At 45.9% G+C, this 19,118-nt stretch overlaps 1 pseudogene; it reads right to left on the reverse strand.

Annotated features, from left to right (window-relative positions):
• Nucleotides 1–18,138: 18,138 nt before the first annotated feature.
• On the reverse strand, nucleotides 18,139–18,914 carry LOC119361316 (annotated as a pseudogene).
• Nucleotides 18,915–19,118: the final 204 nt, after the last annotated feature.

The following is a 19,118-nucleotide window of genomic DNA, read 5'->3' on the forward strand; positions in this document are numbered from 1 at the left end:
TAACGTTGCATCAAAATCATATAGTTCATAGTACACCCTCACACTCTTACATATATTTAAATATACCAGTGTTGTGCTATATTTTTTGGAATCAACTTACATGTACGAATCCTACCAAAACTAACCTGGCCAGTAAGATTAATGAATTCATTAAGCAATGTCAAAAATTACATATTCCACAAAACAATTTTTTGAGCAAATCGATCGGACTCCATTAAATTAAGCAAGCAAACTGCATCTATCTAATAATCTGACAAAGAAATGAACAACTAAAATCCATGATAAAATTAATAGACATAAACGTTAGTCGAAGAATTTATCTTGAACTTCAACTTTTGCCTCTCCAGGTTACATCATGATGCTGGTGAGTGTACCGCAAAAGTCCAACTCTGTACAAAATTGAGTAATGTCAATGATTTTGAAAAGCAACATGACCCACCCACCGTAATAGGTGAGAACCTAATATTGTTGAACATGCCATGGTCGAGGACACATGCCATAGTTTCCTGACTCAACAACTCTGAAGTTTCAAAGAAGAGGCGGTAGCCTACTGAGAACAGGGGCGAAAGAAAGAAGATGTGAATGGAGATAAGAGAAAAATCAAAGAATTAACAGGAAGCATGTGAAGAAAGCAAATGCACCAGCTTCAAGTGAAGAACTTATGGGTAGCTGATGTTGATTCCATCCTGCTACAAATGGATGCCAAGTGATTGTATGAAGTGTTTTTAGTGAAGTATTTTGACATCAGACGTGCCAGAAGCACCAGATATGTCGTCATGCCGAAAGGAGCAATTTTTTCATGACTCGAAAACATTTTTGTTGATATCTAAGCTCTAGGTCTTGCCCATCTAGGCGATTGATAGCTAAACAACGATCATGAATTTTCATTCGGGTGGAGGCGTTTGCTACTAACTTAGATTTGAATGTACTTCGAGCTGAAAGTGGTAAGGGTTAGAAAGCCTGCATCATTAAAATTTCATTGACCTATGTGAAAATTATTATTTTTACTCTCATTTAGCCTGAGGGTTGTAGTGTTATCTGTTGGGGAACGTAGCAGAAATTCAAAAATTTTCCTACGAATCACCAAGATCTATCTATGGAGAGACCAGCAACGAGTAGAAAGGAGAGTGCATCTACATACCCTTGTAGATCGCTAAGCGGAAGCGTTCAAGTGAACGGGATTGATGGAGTCGTACTCGTCGTGATTCAGATCACCGATGATCCTAGTGCCGAACGGACGGCACCTCCGCGTTCAACACACGTACAGCTCGACGATGTCTCCCACGCCTTGATCCAGCAAGGAGAGAGGGAGAGGTTGAGGAAGACTCCATCTAGCAGCAGCACAACGGCGTGGTGGTGATGGAGGAGCGTGGCAATCCTGCAGGGCTTCGCCAAGCACCTACGGGAGAGGAGGAGGTGTCACGGGAGGGAGGGAGGCGCCAAGGGCTCAGGTATGGATGCCCTCCCTCCCCTCCACTATATATAGGGGCAGGGGAGAGGGGGGAGGCGCAGCCTTGCCCCTTCCTCCAAGGAAAGGGTGCGGCTAAGAGGGGGGGAGGAGTCCATCCTCCCCAAGGCACCTCGGAGGTGCCTTCCCCCTTTAGGACTCTCCCCTTTTTCCTATATCTTGGCGCATGGGCCTCTAGGGGCTGGTGCCCTTGGCCCATGTAGGCCAAGGCGCACCCCCTACAGCCCATGTGGCCCCCCGGGGCAGGTGGCCCCACCCGGTGGGCCCCCGGGACCCTTCCGGTGGTCCCGGTACAATACCGATGACCCCGAAACTTGTCCCGATGGCCGAAACAGGACTTCCTATATATAAATCTTTACCTCCGGACCATTCCGGAACTCCTCGTGACGTCCGGGATCTCATCCGGGACTCCGAACAACATTCGGTAACCACATACAGGCTTCCTTTATAACCCTAGCGTCATCGAACCTTAAGTGTGTAGACCCTACGGGTTCGGGAGACATGCAGACATGACCGAGATGTTCTCCGGTCAATAACCAACAGCGGGATCTGGATACCCATGTTGGCTCCCACATGTTCCACGATGATCTCATCGGATGAACCACGATGTCAAGGACTCAATCGATCCCGTATACAATTCCCTTTGTCTAGCGGTATGGTACTTGCCCGAGATTCGATCGTCGGTATACCGATACCTTGTTCAATCTCGTTACCGGCAAGTCTCTTTACTCGTTCCGTAACACATCATCCCGTGATCAACCCCTTGGTCACATTGTGCACATTATGATGATGTCCTACCGAGTGGGCCCAGAGATACCTCTCCGTTTACACGGAGTGACAAAATCCCAATCTCGATTCGTGCCAACCCAACAGACACTTTCAGAGATACCCGTAGTGTACCTTTATAGCCACCCAGTTACGTTGTGACGTTTGGCACACTCAAAGCACTCCTACGGTGTCCGGGAGTTGCACAATCTCATGGTCTAAGGAAATGATACTTGACATTAGAAAAGCTTTAGCATACGAACTACATGATCTTGTGCTAGGCTTAGGATTGGGTCTTGTCCATCACATCATTCTCCTAATGATGTGATCCCGTTATCAACGACATCCAATGTCCATGGTCAGGAAACCGTAACCATCTATTGATTAACGAGCTAGTCAACTAGAGGCTTACTAGGGACATGGTGTTGTCTATGTATCCACACATGTATCTGAGTTTCCTATCAATACAATTCTAGCATGGATAATAAACGATTATCATGAACAAGGAAATGTAATAATAATCAATTTATTATTGCCTCTAGGGCATATTTCCAACAGTCTCCCACTTGCACTAGAGTCAATAATCTAGTTCACATCGATATGTGATTAACACTCAAGGTCACATCCCCATGTGACTAACACCCAAAGAGTTTACTAGAGTCAATAATCTAGTTCACATTTACCATGTGATTAACACTCGATGAGTTCTGGGTTTGATCATGTTATGCTTGTGAGAGAGGTTATAGTCAACGGGTCTGAACCTTTCAGATCCGTGTGTGCTTTACAAATCTCTATGTCATCTCCTAGATGCAGCTACCACGTTCTATTTGGAGCTACTCCAAATAACTGTTCTACTTGGAGCTATTCTAAATTGTTGCTCCATTATACGTATCCAGTATCTCTACTCAGTGCTATCCGGATAGGTGTTAAGCTTGCATCGACGTAACCCTTTACGACGAACTCTTTTACCACCTCCATAATTGAGAAAATTCCTTAGTCCACTAGTTACTAAGGATAACTTTGACCGCTGTCATGTGATCCATTCTTGGATCACTCTTGTACCCCTTGACTGACTCATGGTAAAGCACACTTCAGGTGCGGTACACAGCATAGCATACTGTAGAGCCTATGTCTTAAGCATAGGGGACGACCTTCGTTCCTTTCTCTCTATTCTGCCATGGTCGAGCTTTAAGTCTTAACTTCATACCTTACAACTCAGGCAAGAACTCCTTCTTTGACTGATCCATCTTGAACACCTTCAAGATCACGTCAAGGCATGTGCTCATTTGAAAGTACCATTAAGCGTTTTAATCTATCCTTATAGATCTTGATGCTCAATGCTCAAGCAGCTTAATCCAGGCTTTTCCATTGAAAAATACTTTCCAAATAACCCTTTATGCTTTCCAGAAATTCTACGTCATTTCCGATCATTAATATGTCAACAACATACACTCATCAGAAATTCTATAGTGCTCCCACTCACTTCTTTGGAAATACAAGTTTCTCATAAACTTTGTATACACCCAAAATCTTTGATCATCATCAAAGCATACATTCCAACTCCGAGATGCTCACTCCAGTCCTCAGAAGGATTGCTGGAGCTTTGCATACTTATTAGCATATTTCAGGATAGACAAAACCTTCTGGTTGTATCACATACAACCTTTCCTCAAGAATCGTCGAGGAAACAATGTTTTGACATCCTATCTGCAAGATTTCATAAATAATGCAGTAATTGCTAATATAATTCCAACAGACTCTTAGCATCGCTACGAGTGAGAAAGTCTCATCGTAGTCAACTCCTTGAACTTGTCGAAAAACATCTTAACGACAAGTCGAGCTTTCTTAATGGTGATACTTACCATCATTGTCCGTCTTCCTTTTAAAATCCATCTGTACTCAACAGCCTTACGACCAACGAGCCGTTTTGCCAAAGTCTACACTTTGTTTTCATACATGGATCCTATCTCGGATTTTATGGCTTCTAACCATTTGTCGGAATTTGGGCCCACCATCGCTTCTCCATAGCTCGTAGGTTCATTGTTGTCTAGCAACATGACCTTCAAGACAGGATTACTGTACCACTCTGAAGTAGTACGTATCCTTGTCACCCTACGAGGTTCGGTAGTGACTTGATCCGAAACTTCATGATCACTATCATAAGCTTCCACTTCAATTGGTGTAGGTGCCACAGGAACAACTTCCTGTGCCCTGCTACACACTTGTTGAAGTGACGGTTCAATAACCTCATCAAGTCTCCACCATCCTCCCACTCAATTCTTTCGAGAGAAACTTTTCCTCGAGAAAGGACCCGATTCTAGAAACAATCCCTTATTGCTTTCGAATCTGAGACAGGAGGTATACCCAACTGTTTTGGGTGTCCTATGAAGATGCATTTATCCGCTTTGGGTTCGAGCTTATCAGCCTGAAACCTTTCCACATAAGCATCGCAGCCCCAAACTTCTAAGAAATGACAGCTTAGGTTTCTCTAAACCATAATTCATACGGTGTCATCTCAAAGGAATTACGTGGTGCCCTATTTAAAGTGAATGTGGTTGTCTCTAATGCCTAACCCATAAACTATAGTGGTACTTCGATAAGAGACATCATGGTATGCATCTATCCAATAGGGTGCAGTTATGATGTTCGGACACACCATCACACTATGGTGTTCCAGGCTGTATTACTTGTGAAACTATTTCCACAATGTCTTAATTCTGTGCCAAACTCGTAATTCAGATATTCATCTCTATGATCATATCATAGATATTTTATCCTCTTGTCTCGACGATCTTTCAACTTCACCCTGAAATTACTTGAACCTTTCAATAATTCAGACTCATGATTCATCAAGTAAATGTACTCAACATCCACTCAAATTATCTGTGAAGTAAGAACATAACAATATCCACTACATGCCTCAGCACTCATTGGACTGTACACATCAAAATGTATTACTTCCAACAAGTTGCTTTCTTTTTCCATCTTACTGAAAACGAGGCTTTTCAGTCATCTTGCCCATGTGGTATGATTTGCATGTCCCAAGTGATTCAAAATCAAGTGAGTGAAAACGGTCCATTTGCATGGAGTTTCTTCATGCATATACACCAATAGACATGGTTCGCATGTCTCAAACTTTTCAAAAACGAGTGAGCCCAAAGATCCATCAATATGGAGCTTCTTCATGCGTTTTATACCGATATGACTTACGTGGCAGTGCCACAAGTAGGTGGTACTATCATTACTATATTTTGGCATGAACATGTGTATCACTACGATCGAGATTTAATAAACCATTCATTTTAGGTGTAAGACCATTGAAGGTATTATTCAAATAAACAGAGTAACCATTATTCTCCTTAATTGAATAACCGTATTGCGATAGACGTAATCCAATCATGTCTATGCTCAACGCAAACACCAAATAACAATTATTTAGGTTTAACACCAATATCTTTGGTAGAGGGAGCGTGCGATGCTTGATCATATCAAGCTTGGAAAAACTTCCAACACATATCGTCAGCTCACCTTTAGCTAGTCTCCGTTTATTCCGTAGCCTTTTGTTTCGAGTTACTAACACTTAGCAACCGAACCGGTATCTAATACCCTGGTGCTACTAGGAGTACTAGCAAAGTACACATTAACACAATGTATATCCAATATACTTCTATCGACCTTGCCAGCCTTCTTATCTACCAAGTATCTAGGGTAATTCTGCTCTAGTGGTTGTTCCCCTTATTACAGAAGCACTTAGTCTCGGGTTTGGGTTTTACCTTGGGTTTCTTCACTAGAGCAGCAGCTGATTTGCCGTTTCATGAAGTATCCCTTCTTGCCCTTGCCCTTCTTGAAACTAGTGGTTCCACCAACCATCAACAATTGATGCTCCTTCTTGATTTCTACTTTCGCGGTGTCAAACATCGCGAATACCTCAAGGATCATCATATCTATCCCTGATATGTTATAGTTCATCACGAAGCTCTAACAGCTTGGTGGCAATGACTTTGGAGAACCATCACTGTCTTATCTGGAAGATCAACTCCCACTCGATTCAAATGATTGTTGTACTCAGACAATCTGAGCACAAGCTCAACAATTGAGCTTTTCTCCTTAGTTTGCAGGTTAAGAAAGTCGTCGGAGGTCTTATACCTCTTGACGTGGGCACGAGCCTGAAATCCCAATTTCAGCCCTCGAAACATATCATATGTTTCGCGGCGTTTCAAAAATGTCTTTGGTGCCTCAACTCTAAACCGTTTAACTGAACTATCACGTAGTTATCAAAACGTGTATGTCAGATGTTCGCAACAACCACAGACAACGTTCGAGGTTCAGCACACTGAGCGGTGCATTAAGGACATAAGCCTTCTATGAAGCAATGAGGACAATCCTCAGTTTACGGACCTAGTCCGCATAATTGCTACTATCAACTTTCAACTAATTTTTCTCTAGGAACATATCTAAACAGTAGAACTCTAGCGTGAGCTACGACATAATTTGTAAAAGGTCTTTTGACTATGTTCAAGATAATTAAGTTCATCTTATGAACTCCCACTCAGATAGACATCCCTCTAGTCATCTAAGTGATTACATGATCCGAGTCAAACTAGGCCGTGTCCGATCATCACGTGAGACGGACTAGTCATCATCGGTGAACATCTTCATGTTGATCGTATCTTCTATACGACTCATGTTCGACCTTTCGGTCTCCGTGTTCCGAGGCCATGTCTGTACATGCTAGGCTCGTCAAGTTAACCCTAAGTGTTTTGCATGTGTTCCGAGGCCATGTCTGTACATGCTAGGCTCGTCAACACCCATTGTATTTGAACGTCTGAATAAAACACCCGATCATCACGTGATATTTTGAAACAGCGAACTGTCGCAACGGTGCACAGTTAGGGGAGAACACTTCTTGAAATTGTTGTAAGGGATCATCTTATTTACTACTGTCGTTCTAAGCAAATAAGATGTATAAACATGATAAACATCACATGCAATCAAATAGTGACATGATATGGCCATCATCACTTTGCTCCTTTTGATCTCCATCTTCGGGGCTCCATGATCATCATCGTCACCGGCATGACACCATGATCTCCATCATCATGATCTCCATCATCGTGTCTTCATGAAGTTGCCTCGCCAACTATTACTTCTACTACTATGGCTAACGGTTAGCAATAAAGTAAAGTAATTACATGACGTTTAAGTTGACACGCAGGTCACAAATAAATAAAGACAACTCCTATGGCTCCTGCCGGTTGTCACACTCATCGACATGCAAGTCGTGATTCCTATTACAAGAACATGATCAATCTCATACATCACATATATCATTCATCACATCCTTTTTGGCCATATCACATCACATAGCATACCCTGCAAAAACAAGTTAGACGTCCTCTAATTGTTGTTTGCATGTTTTACGTGGTTGCTATGGGTTTCTAGCAAGAACGTTTCTTACCTACGCATGAACCACAACGTGATATGCCAATTGCTATTTACCCTTCATAAGGACCCTTTTCATCGAATCCGATCCGACTAAAGTGGGAGAGACAGACACCCGCCAGCCACCTTATGCAACTAGTGCATGTTTGTCGGTGGAACCGGTCTCACGTAAGCGTACGTGTAAGGTTGGTCCGGGCCGCTTCATCCCACGATGCCGCCGAATCAAGATAAGACTAGTAACGGAAAGCATATTGAACAATATCGACGCCCACAACTACTTTGTGTTCTACTAGTGCAAAGAATCTACGCAATAGACCTAGCTCATGATGCCACTGTTGGGGAACGTAGCAGAAATTCAAAAAATTTCCTACGAATCACCAAGATCTATCTATGGAGAGACCAGCAACGAGTAGAAAGGAGAGTGCATCTACATACCCTTGTAGATCGCTAAGCGGAAGCGTTCAAGTAAACGGGGTTGATGGAGTCGTACTCGTCGTGATTCAGATCACCGATGATCCTAGTGCCGAACGGACGGCACCTCCGCGTTCAACACACGTACAGCTCGACGATGTCTCCCACGCCTTGATCCAGCAAGGAGAGAGGGAGAGGTTGAGGAAGACTCCATCCAGCAGCAGCACAACGGCGTGGTGGTGATGGAGGAGCGTGGCAATCCTGCAGGGCTTCGCCAAGCACCTATGGGAGAGGAGGAGGTGTCACGGGAGGGAGGGAGGCGCCAAGGGCTCAGGTATGGATGCCCTCCCTCCCCTCCACTATATATAGGGGCAGGGGAGAGGGGGAGGCGCAGCCTTGCCCCTTCCTCCAAGGAAAGGGTGCGGCTAAGAGGGGGGGAGGAGTCCATCCTCCCCAAGGCACCTCGGAGGTGCCTTCCCCCTTTAGGACTCTCCCCTTTTTCCTATATCTTGGCGCATGGGCCTCTAGGGGCTGGTGCCCTTGGCCCATGTAGGCCAAGGCGCACCCCCTACAGCCCATGTGGCCCCCCGGGGCAGATGGCCCCAGCCGGTGGGCCCCCGGGACCCTTCCGGTGGTCCTGGTACAATACCGATGACCCCGAAACTTGTCCCGATGGCCGAAACAGGACTGCCTATATATAAATCTTTACCTCCGGACCATTCCGGAACTCCTCGTGACGTCCGGGATCTCATCCGGGACTCCGAACAACATTCGGTAACCACATACATGCTTCCTTTATAACCCTAGCGTCATCGAACCTTAAGTGTGTAGACCCTACGGGTTCGGGAGACATGCAGACATGACCGAGATGTTCTCCGGTCAATAACCAACAGCGGGATCTGGATACCCATGTTGGCTCCCACATGTTCCACGATGATCTCATCGGATGAACCACGATGTCAAGGACTCAATCGATCTCGTATACAATTCCCTTTGTCTAGCGGTATGGTACTTGCCCGAGATTCGATTGTCGGTATACCGATACCTTGTTCAATCTCGTTACCGGCAAGTCTCTTTACTCGTTCCGTAACACATCATCCCGTGATCAACCCCTTGGTCACATTGTGCACATTATGATGATGTCCTACCGAGTGGGCCCAGAGATACCTCTCCGTTTACACGGAGTGACAAAATCCCAATCTCGATTCGTGCCAACCCAACAGACACTTTCAGAGATACCCGTAGTGTACCTTTATAGCCACCCAGTTACGTTGTGACGTTTGGCACACCCAAAGCACTCCTACGGTATCCGGGAGTTGCACAATCTCATGGTCTAAGGAAATGATACTTGACATTAGAAAAGCTTTAGCATACGAACTACATGATCTTGTGCTAGGCTTAGGATTGGGTCTTGTCCATCACATCATTCTCCTAATGATGTGATCCCGTTATCAACGACATCCAATGTCCATGGTCAGGAAACCGTAACCATCTATTGATTAACGAGCTAGTCAACTAGAGGCTTACTAGGGACATGGTGTTGTCTATGTATCCACACATGTATCTGAGTTTCCTATCAATACAATTCTAGCATGGATAATAAACGATTATCATGAACAAGGAAATATAATAATAATCAATTTATTATTGCCTCTAGGGCATATTTCCAACATTATCAGATATGGCTTTTAGCTATATGTCATCATGCTATATGCAATACTCCGGTTACTTAATACTGGGGGTGTATATGAGGATTTCAATCCCCTTTGGTGTAGTATTAGTCATCAGATTTGGCGTGTGTTGGTCTAGTGGATTGTGGACGTTTTGCTCATATAAAATAATACCAACCTATATGAAAAAAAAATTGATTGAACAATTACATATGTTGTGCTTATATTTATGTGTCACCGCTTTCATGAGAGATGATACCAGTGAATCTATATACCCTGGTCCAATTTGCTTCATAAGAAGCATCCAAATAAATGTCACTAATTGCACTTTTATTTTCAGTTATTATCTATTATGAAAATAAAAGAAATACTTAGTACCACATTATCTGTTACTCCCTCCGTATCAAAATGTAAGACATTTTTAGGCTAGTTCTGGAAAACAAAAATCTCCTGGAAATGCGAAGTGGTGGCGGCAAAACAGTGCTCGATAAATATAACAGATTCCACGGGATATATAGGCATCCAACAAAATTAGGGAATCCTCCGGTCTTGGTGGGCCTAGGCAACCTAGAATTATAAGCGCATGGAGCGGACACTCGCGCCCGGGGCACCCTAGGTGGTCTCACTCCGGCACGGTACCATCTGTGATATATTGTTGAACTCTATTTTTAAAGAATTTTCTAAGCTGCATAGGTATTTTATTTCCCAGAAAATTCAATGATAGCAATACAACAGAAACTAGCTCTCAACACTTAATTAAGAGGTTAGTCCCAAAATACCTTCACACAATTACAAAATTGAAAGATAGTAGGCATGAAACATTAAAATTTATAGATACGTTTCTTACGAAAAGACACCAAAAGACATCTTGTATCAGATAATTATCAAGTGAATGTCCAACGACTAGTAAAAGATAAAAATACAATTAAGAACATACTAGCCTTCTTTTTTCTCCAACTATATGCCGCCCCCCGGAGATTGAAACTTGCGCTGGACCAATAGTAAAAGAAAGGGACACCTACAAATGCCCTCGCCATACAAGGCTTTAAAGACTGCAATAACCACTTGCCGCTTCAAATGGGATCTATAAATCGCTAGAAACATCGGTTGGAGAATTGCCCCGTGAGGTATAGGCTTGCAATTCATAACCACCGATCTAGAGAGTTGGATAAACAAGAATATGTTGCAAAACAAAACATAAGAAGATGTCGAAGTCGCCCCACCAATAGCCAACCAATTGCTCTCCTTGGTAGGAATGTGAGCTGCCAATATCTGAAGAGAGGTAAAAGATCTGGCGACACAAACTCTCACAAACCCTTCGCTAGCATCAGATTTTGGACGTCATCAAGGTACATGAAGAGCTGAAAAGACTATATTCGAACATGCCATCACCACCACCAACGCCTTGCCAATACCGTCAGGAAACACAAAACCTAAAGAAAATAAAAACAAAATGGATAGGTCCCCACTACTCTTGTCAACAATGAGGCCTCAGGATGGGCGCCGTTGAGGAGACGAGTGGCGGCGGCTAGGGTTGGGGGAGGGTGTTATAAATTATAGATACACCAGAGATGTATCAAAACTACATTATCAAAAATTCTTCAAGCCGTGTGAAATTATAGAGATGTGGGATTAATGGGTACACCCATATAGCCCACTTAAATCCCACATGTCCCATTTAACCTATTATGTCGATAGCGCTCCACAGGAGCACCCAGAGAACCATTGTGGTGTCATTATGTGCCGACAACATTCCGACACGTGGGCCAAGTCTAGTAGTAGAACAATAGGCCCGTGTCCCCCTGCTGGTGCGCACGAATGCAACGTGCAATTTTTTCCTTATGTTTTTTCTTTTTCCTTTCCTCTACTCTATTGTGGAAATCTCTACTATATTGCGTAAAATAGCTGAAATGTTCATCATGTTTAAACAATGTTCATCATGTATATAAATGATGACCAATATTGCATTAAAACTTTCTTAAAATTACACGAATATTTAAATTTCTTAATACAAGACAAATATATTTTTTACACACAATTGAACAGTTTTCAGACATACGATGATGAATATTTTATAAAAATACTATGAGCATTTAAACTGCATGATGAACATCTTAAACACACCAAGAACATTTGAAACTTGGATGATGAAAAAAATATGTGCTGAATTTTTTTCAATACCATGATGATCAATATTGAATAAAATGAGCAACATTTTTTAGGAATATGATAGATAAGTTTAGTACATGATGAACATTTTTGAAGACATAACAACTTTTAATACCCGGTGAAGTTTTTTTACTCTTTTAAAAAATAAACAGAAAAATAAAATGACAAAGGTGAAGAAAATAGAAATGGAAACAAAAAGAAAAGCAAAAGCAGGAAAAATCTATATATGTACCTACCTACTAATAAAGAGAGGTGAGTTTCTGTGCGTCCATCATCCCAACGCCCCTAAAGTTGCCAGAAATTAGCCCGGCGCCACCCTTATAAGTGGAGAAAAATGTTTCTCCCCTCTTGCTACCTGTCCGACCGAATCATGGGCCACACGATGCGCGAGTGGGCTTCTTGCTTCTGTGGGTGGCCCGGATGGACCTCCGACCGGAGTTTTGGGCCAAGTGACACACATGTAAGCTCATATAGGTCCGTTTCAACCTTTTTATGTTTTTTTTTACGTGGACCTTCTCATGTTGATGAGCCATGATATTCAGTGCAACAACCAACTAGACGAGCACCATAGGAATAGCTCTCCTCCCACTCACTATATCAAGAAAACTAGGGCGCGCTTATGTGTAACATGTCCACTCATGCTATATTCCAAACTTAGTCAATACGTTTAGTTAGTTACTCACAAAAAGTGTTCGCATGTTTTAATTTTTTTGTGCCTTTTAAAATATTCTTGTGACTTTTGAAACATGTTATGTAATTTTTAAAAGCAGTTCATTTATTTTTAAATGCTTCTGTAGTTCTATAAAAAATGTTCAGGTATTGAAATAATGTTCATATAATTTGAAACATGTTCACCATTTTTTTAAATGTTCATGTAATTTTAACGAGTGTTCATGTGCTAAAAAATGTATTCATAATTTTAAAATATTCATGCTCTTTATAAAAGTCCATGTGATTTAAAAAGTTTTACGTGTTTCAAAAACAATATTGATGCATTTTGTAAAACAAAATACACAATTTAAAAGTGAGTGGGCATATGAGGATGGTGTGTGGACTAGATGTAGGTTGTATATCTTGAAGGACAGTCGTCATGTCCAACTCGGCGATATTAGTCTTAAAAGTATTACACATTCATTTGCAATGGCACAGTTCAGTGACAACGGTGTCGTGCGATTGTTAGACTAAGTATATGGTAGATATACGTGTTGTAATATAACCGGTATTTGTACCGTTCCCTCTTATAAATATATAACAGCCATGCCCACCAAGGGCATCGAGCATTGTTCCAAATCCTAATTTGTTTAACATGGTATCAGAGCTAAACTTTTGACCTTGTTGAAGAAGGCCGTGACGGAGAGATCATTTTTCTTGACCTCACCCAGCTGGTTGCGAATGGCAGAGGAACGGGCCAGCGACTGTGAGGAGAAGCTGGAGTCAAGCGTGGCCCATGCATCCCTCGACGTCGCGGCAAAGACCACCATGCCGGCCACGGAGGGAGTGAGCGAGGACTAGATGGCACCCAGAATAGCCTGATCCTGAGCGATCCACCGACGATGAGCAGGGTTGGACACCATGACGGAGCCACCACCGGCCGAGGGCACCGGAACCATGGCCGGGGGACACAACAATGTACTATCGACGTACCCCTCAAGGTAGTGACTACGCATCAACGACAACACCTGAGCACGCCACAGGAGGTAGTTGTCGGCCGAGAGCTTCACCGTTACCAGATGAGCGAAGTGGAACGGTCCTGGTTCAGCCACCGGTGCGGAGAGCTGCGAGTCAGACATCGGAGGAGCACTGTACGAAATCAGTGCATCGGTCGACGGAGGCGTACGGTAGTGTTGGTGATGACCGTAGGGCGCCATAGGAGGTACGCCATAGGGCTGCAGCGACGTGACGTACGGCACAGGGGCAGCGTAGGGCGCGCCATATGGCGCCTCGTAGGGCACCGCGGAGGACGAAGCAAGCGGCGCCGGCGCGGCGTACGGCGACGACGGCGCGACGTACGGCGCTGGATACAGCCCGCCGTAGGGCACCTGGGCGGGGGCACCACGAGGGCTCGAAGCCGGCGGTGCAACATACGATGGAGACGCGCCGTAATGAAGCTGAGCAGGGGCACCGTAGCTGGCGGCCAAAGATGCATCGCGAGACGACTGGGCGGGATGCACTGGGGTTGCGCCAGCGCCGTACGCATCACGGGACGGCTGCGCGGGATGCACTGGAGTTGCACCAGCGCCGTACGCATCACGGGATGGCTGCGCTGGAGCCGCGCCAGTGTCGTACGCGTCGCGGGGCGGCTGCCCGTATGCATCGCGAGGCTGCATGGGATCGAAGGAGCTAGGCGCCAGGGTTGCGCCAGGAAGCGACGCAGCAGAGGCGATCGGCGATCGGGCGCTGGATGCGATCCCGATGCGGCCGGACGGGCCCAGGCGAGCAGGGCGAACACCATGAACGGCGATTTCGTCGCCAGGGTTGACGGAGGCGACGCGGTGGCGAAGGCCGACGCGGCGGCGGCAGAGGAAGCGGAAGCATGATGCGAATCAAACGCGTCGTCAAATTGTTCGGCTGTGTGTGTTGGCCACATCTTCGTCCATACAACAAGCATAAACTTGAGTATTGATCAAAAAATGTGTTTTTCTTGGGTACAGTCCTCTCCACAAAGGTTACAAGTGTCTCCACATTCCGACGAATCGCGTTTACATTTCCCGTGACATTGTGTTCGATGAGACTGTCTTCCCGTTTTCCACGCTCACATCATCCACTGATACTCCCGTCACCGAGTTGCACTCTTTTCCAGTTTTTCCTGATCAATTTGTGGATGTTGCATATTCTCCTCTGCTGTTGCCTAACCATGGTGCAGGGACTGGACGAGGTGCGCGACTTGAGCTTCTTGAGGATGATAATGAGGCCTCACATGAGCCATCTGCCACTACGCCGGCTGTGCCTGTTGCTACGCAGGCTGCTCACGACGTCGACCGCGAGTGCATGGGACATGCACGTGGAGTTGATGAGGCACCCACGTCGACTGTGTCCATCGCCCCGGTGTCACCTGGTCCGGCCGACCCCGCGGTGTTGCCGCCTGGGTCGCCTGGGTCTGTGGCTTCGCAGCTGCCTGGGTCGGCTGACCCTGCAGTGTTGGCGCCTGGACCGGCCGACCCCGCGGCGTTGCCCCATGGGCCAGCAGCACCCAAGGCACTGTCGCCTAGGCAGGAGGCCTCGCCGACTGTTGCATCGCCTGGGTCATCATCTTCTGGCTCGTCTTCGCCGACCACTTCAGGCGCGTCTTCTTCACCGCTGATGGACAGTGGCTCCTCTGTGGTGGCTGCTTCACCGTCACCTCCGCCTGTTGTCCTGCATCCTCATACTCGCAGCAAAAGTGGCATCTTTCAACCGAAGAAGCGCACTGATGGCACTGTTGCGTGGCTTGCGGCCTGTATGGTGCATACTGAGGCCGACCCTATGACTGAACCACGACATTTTTAGGCAGCACTTGGCATTCCACACTGGCGTGCTGCGATGGAGGAGGATATCCATGCACTTCAACGAAACAACACTTGGCGCCTGGTTCCACCTCCATCTGGTGTCAATATCATTGACTCTAAGTGGGTGTTCAAGGTGAAGAAACATGCTGATGGTTCCATTGAGAGATACAAGGCACGTCTGGTTGCCAAGGGTTTCAAACAACGGTATGACATTGATTATGCAGACACATTCAGTCCTGTTATTAAACCAACCACTATTCGTGTTCTTCTCTCCTTGGCTGTTACTCGAGGATGGTCGCTTCGACAGCTTGATGTTCAGAATGCTTTCCTCCATGGAGTTCTGGAGGAAGAGGTTTACATGCGAACAGCCACCTGGTTTTGTTGATCCTGCTCAGCCACAACATTTGTGTCGTCTTGTCAAAGCTCTTTATGGACTGAAACAGGCCCCTCGTGCATGGCATGCACGTCTTGGCGCTGTTCTTCGTGCTCATGGTTTTGTGCCTTCTGCAGCGGATACATCTTTGTTTATCTTTCAGCGACCAGAGGTGACTATGTACATTCTGGTCTATGTTGATGACATCATCCTTGTTAGTTCGTCTGCTACTGCTACGGATCGACTTGTGTCCTCTCTTGGTGCTGAGTTTGCTGTTAAGGATCTTGGGAGCCTGCATTATTTTCTGGGTCAGGAGGTTCTTCCTTCTGATGGCGGATTGACTCTTTCTCAGAAGAAGTACTCCCAGGACCTCCTACGTCGTGCAAGTATGTTGCAGTGCAAGCCTGCTACGACTCCCATGTCCGTCACAGACAAACTGACCGCTCTTGCTGGTGACTTGCTATCTCCTGAGGATTCCACTGAGTACCGCAACATTGTTGGTGGGTTGCAGTACTTGCTTATCACTCGACCAGACATATCGTTCGCAGTAAACCGTGTGTGCCAGTATCTTCATGCGCCGCGTGATTCTCACTGGTCAGCTGTTAAGCGCCTCTTGCGCTATGTTCGTCACACTGGTTCATATGGTCTTCATCTTCAGTCGGCGCCTTCTGGACTGATCTCTGCTTTTTCTGATGCTGACTGGGCTGGTAGTCCTGATGACAGGCGATCCACGGGGGGACATGCTGTGTTCTTTGGACCTAACTTGATCGCCTGGCAAGCTCGCAAGCAAGCCACGGTGTCTCGGAGTAGTACTGAAGCTGAGTACAAGGCCGTTGCTAATGCCACAGGCCCACAGCTGAGATCATGTGGGTGTAGTCATTGCTTCGGGAGTTGAAGGTCTCTCCAACTCAGCCGCCTGTCCTTTGGTGTGATAACATTGGTGCTACCTATCTTTCATCCAATCCAGTGTTTCATGCCCGAACGAAGCACATTGAAGTTGACTATCACTTTGTGAGGGAACGTGTTGCTCAAAAGTTTCTTCACATCAAGTTTGTTCCTTCTAAGGATCAGCTTGCTGATATATTCACTAAACCCTTGCCCTTGCCTTCTTTTTAAGAATGTCGACGCAATCTTAACCTTCTAAGTGTTTCAGGACATAGTTAAGATTGAGGGAGGGTGTTAGACTAAGTATATGGTAGATATATGTGTTGTAATATAACCGATATTTGTACGGTTCCCTCTTATAAATATATGACAGCCGTGCCCACCAAGGGCATCGAGCATTGTTCCAAACCCTAATTTGTTTAACAACGATGATCGAGATCATCACCTTGGGACTGACCATGGTCGACGAGGGCAAGAAAAATGATAAGCGACAACACAAGTGAGGCACTATTTTAAAATAGATAATGTGGACCTGTAAAGGGGTGGAATCGTTCTTATTGCGATTTGACGATTGGATGTTTTTTTTATGGGTCTGTTTAGAACTCAGTCGACTGAGACTTAACCAAGTCTCAGTCGAGTGACGTCAGCATAGTTTTTTTGCTACAAGCGGCACGGCTAGATGCTACAACCGATGATGAAAAATGTTGCAACGGTTTTACAAGCAATGAAAATTGGGGCTGCATCCGGTGTGATTAAAATGCTACAACCGTCAATGAAAAATGTTACAACCGGTGAGACGATATGCTACAATCGATGAGGGACAACATGCTACAACCAACAAGACGAATGCTGCAACTAGTATAAAAAAGTTACAACCATTGAGAAAAAATGTTGCATGGTCGACTGAAACTTGGTTAAATCTCAGTCGACTGATTTTTAGCAAACCCTTTTTTTATGGGCCATTTGCATTTCTGTCCCTAACTCGAACCACCTACTCAGATTTGCCCCTAATTTCAAAGCATGCTCAAATTTGCCCCTCTGCCGTTAAGTCACTACTTAGAAATGCCCTTCCATCCAGTCAAAGGCCTTTGACCGTCAAAGGCCAATGTGTACTGTAGCAGACGAAAAGTGCTACAGTATTGGACGGAAAGTGTTACAGTACTGTACGGAAGGGCATTTCTGAGTAGTGACTTAACGGCGGAGGGGCAAATTTGAGCATGCTTCAAAATTAGGGGCAAATCTGAGTAGTGAGTTCGAGTTAGGGGCACAGATGTAAATGTTTCTTTTTTTATTGGTGCAACGTACGGGCATGATTGCTAGTAGAAACAAAAAGAATAATATAAAACACAAATAGGGAAGAACCGGAAGAAGATTTGGACAGTGTTACGGAAGGAAGATTCAGTTATCTGATTAATTTTGATGTTTTTCAGATCATGTATTACAGGTGTAGTAGTTATGTACACAAAAAAATTATCCAAAAAGCTGCTGGGCTACCCTTGAGTCATACAGTACGTTTCTACGGTACACTACAGTCGACAGGTTCAGAAACTTCCGCAGGGCACAGAGTCTATAACGTCTTCGCGGCACATGGGGCACGTCGTCTTCTTGGAGAACCACGTGGAAATGCACCGGCGGTGGAACGAGTGCCGGCAAGCGGGCAGCTCCACGGCGGGCTCTCCCTCCAGGCCATCCAGACAGATCGCGCAGTCGTCCGTCGTCCCGGCGCCGTCCAGGTCCAGCTCCCTCTCTTTGCACGCCATCAGCAGGGCCTCCTCGCCGTGTATGATCCGCCGGTGCACATTCATCGCGAAGCAGAAAGTGAAGCCGTCCTTGGCGTCCTCGCCGCGCGCCACGCGGACGATCTGCGGCACGATTTCCGCGGGCACGACAGCGTCCCACTCGTCCTCGTCGAGGTGGAGAGCCCGGAGGTGACCCAGCTCCGCCAGCATCCCGCGGAGGGCACCTTGGCAGGCGCTGTCGCTCTGTAGCGTGGACAGGTCGCCGACAGGGAACATTATGGCGGAATCGCAGCCGGCCTTGGTGTACTTCTGCAGCACCACCTTCGGGTGCCGGCCGCTCCTGCGGAACTCCAGGGACCGCGTCACGCTGCACGTCACGCGCAGGGCGAACCGGTGGCTGCCGCCGTCGGAGGCTGCCGGCGCGGGCTCCTCGGAGAAGCATATCGTGGTCGCGTCGAGCCGGCGGTCGACTACTGCGCCGTCCGCGGGGTGCTTCGGCATCGCCATTGCTACCAACCTAGCAAGGATCCGAACGTGCAGATGATTGCTGGTCTGTTGTTGGTCAATCAGCGTGCGGTGCGCTATATGTAGGCCGGCCGGGCGGAGCGTGCGCGCCCTCCACCTCCAGTCGGAGACGGCTTCCCAATTCGAATTCCGGTGTTGTTTAAAAAAAAAATCGAACTCCGGTGGAACGCGATGCAGAATTGCAGG

Source organism: Triticum dicoccoides, chromosome 2B, assembly GCF_002162155.2.
Source record: "Triticum dicoccoides isolate Atlit2015 ecotype Zavitan chromosome 2B, WEW_v2.0, whole genome shotgun sequence".
Lineage (NCBI taxonomy): Eukaryota > Viridiplantae > Streptophyta > Magnoliopsida > Poales > Poaceae > Triticum > Triticum dicoccoides.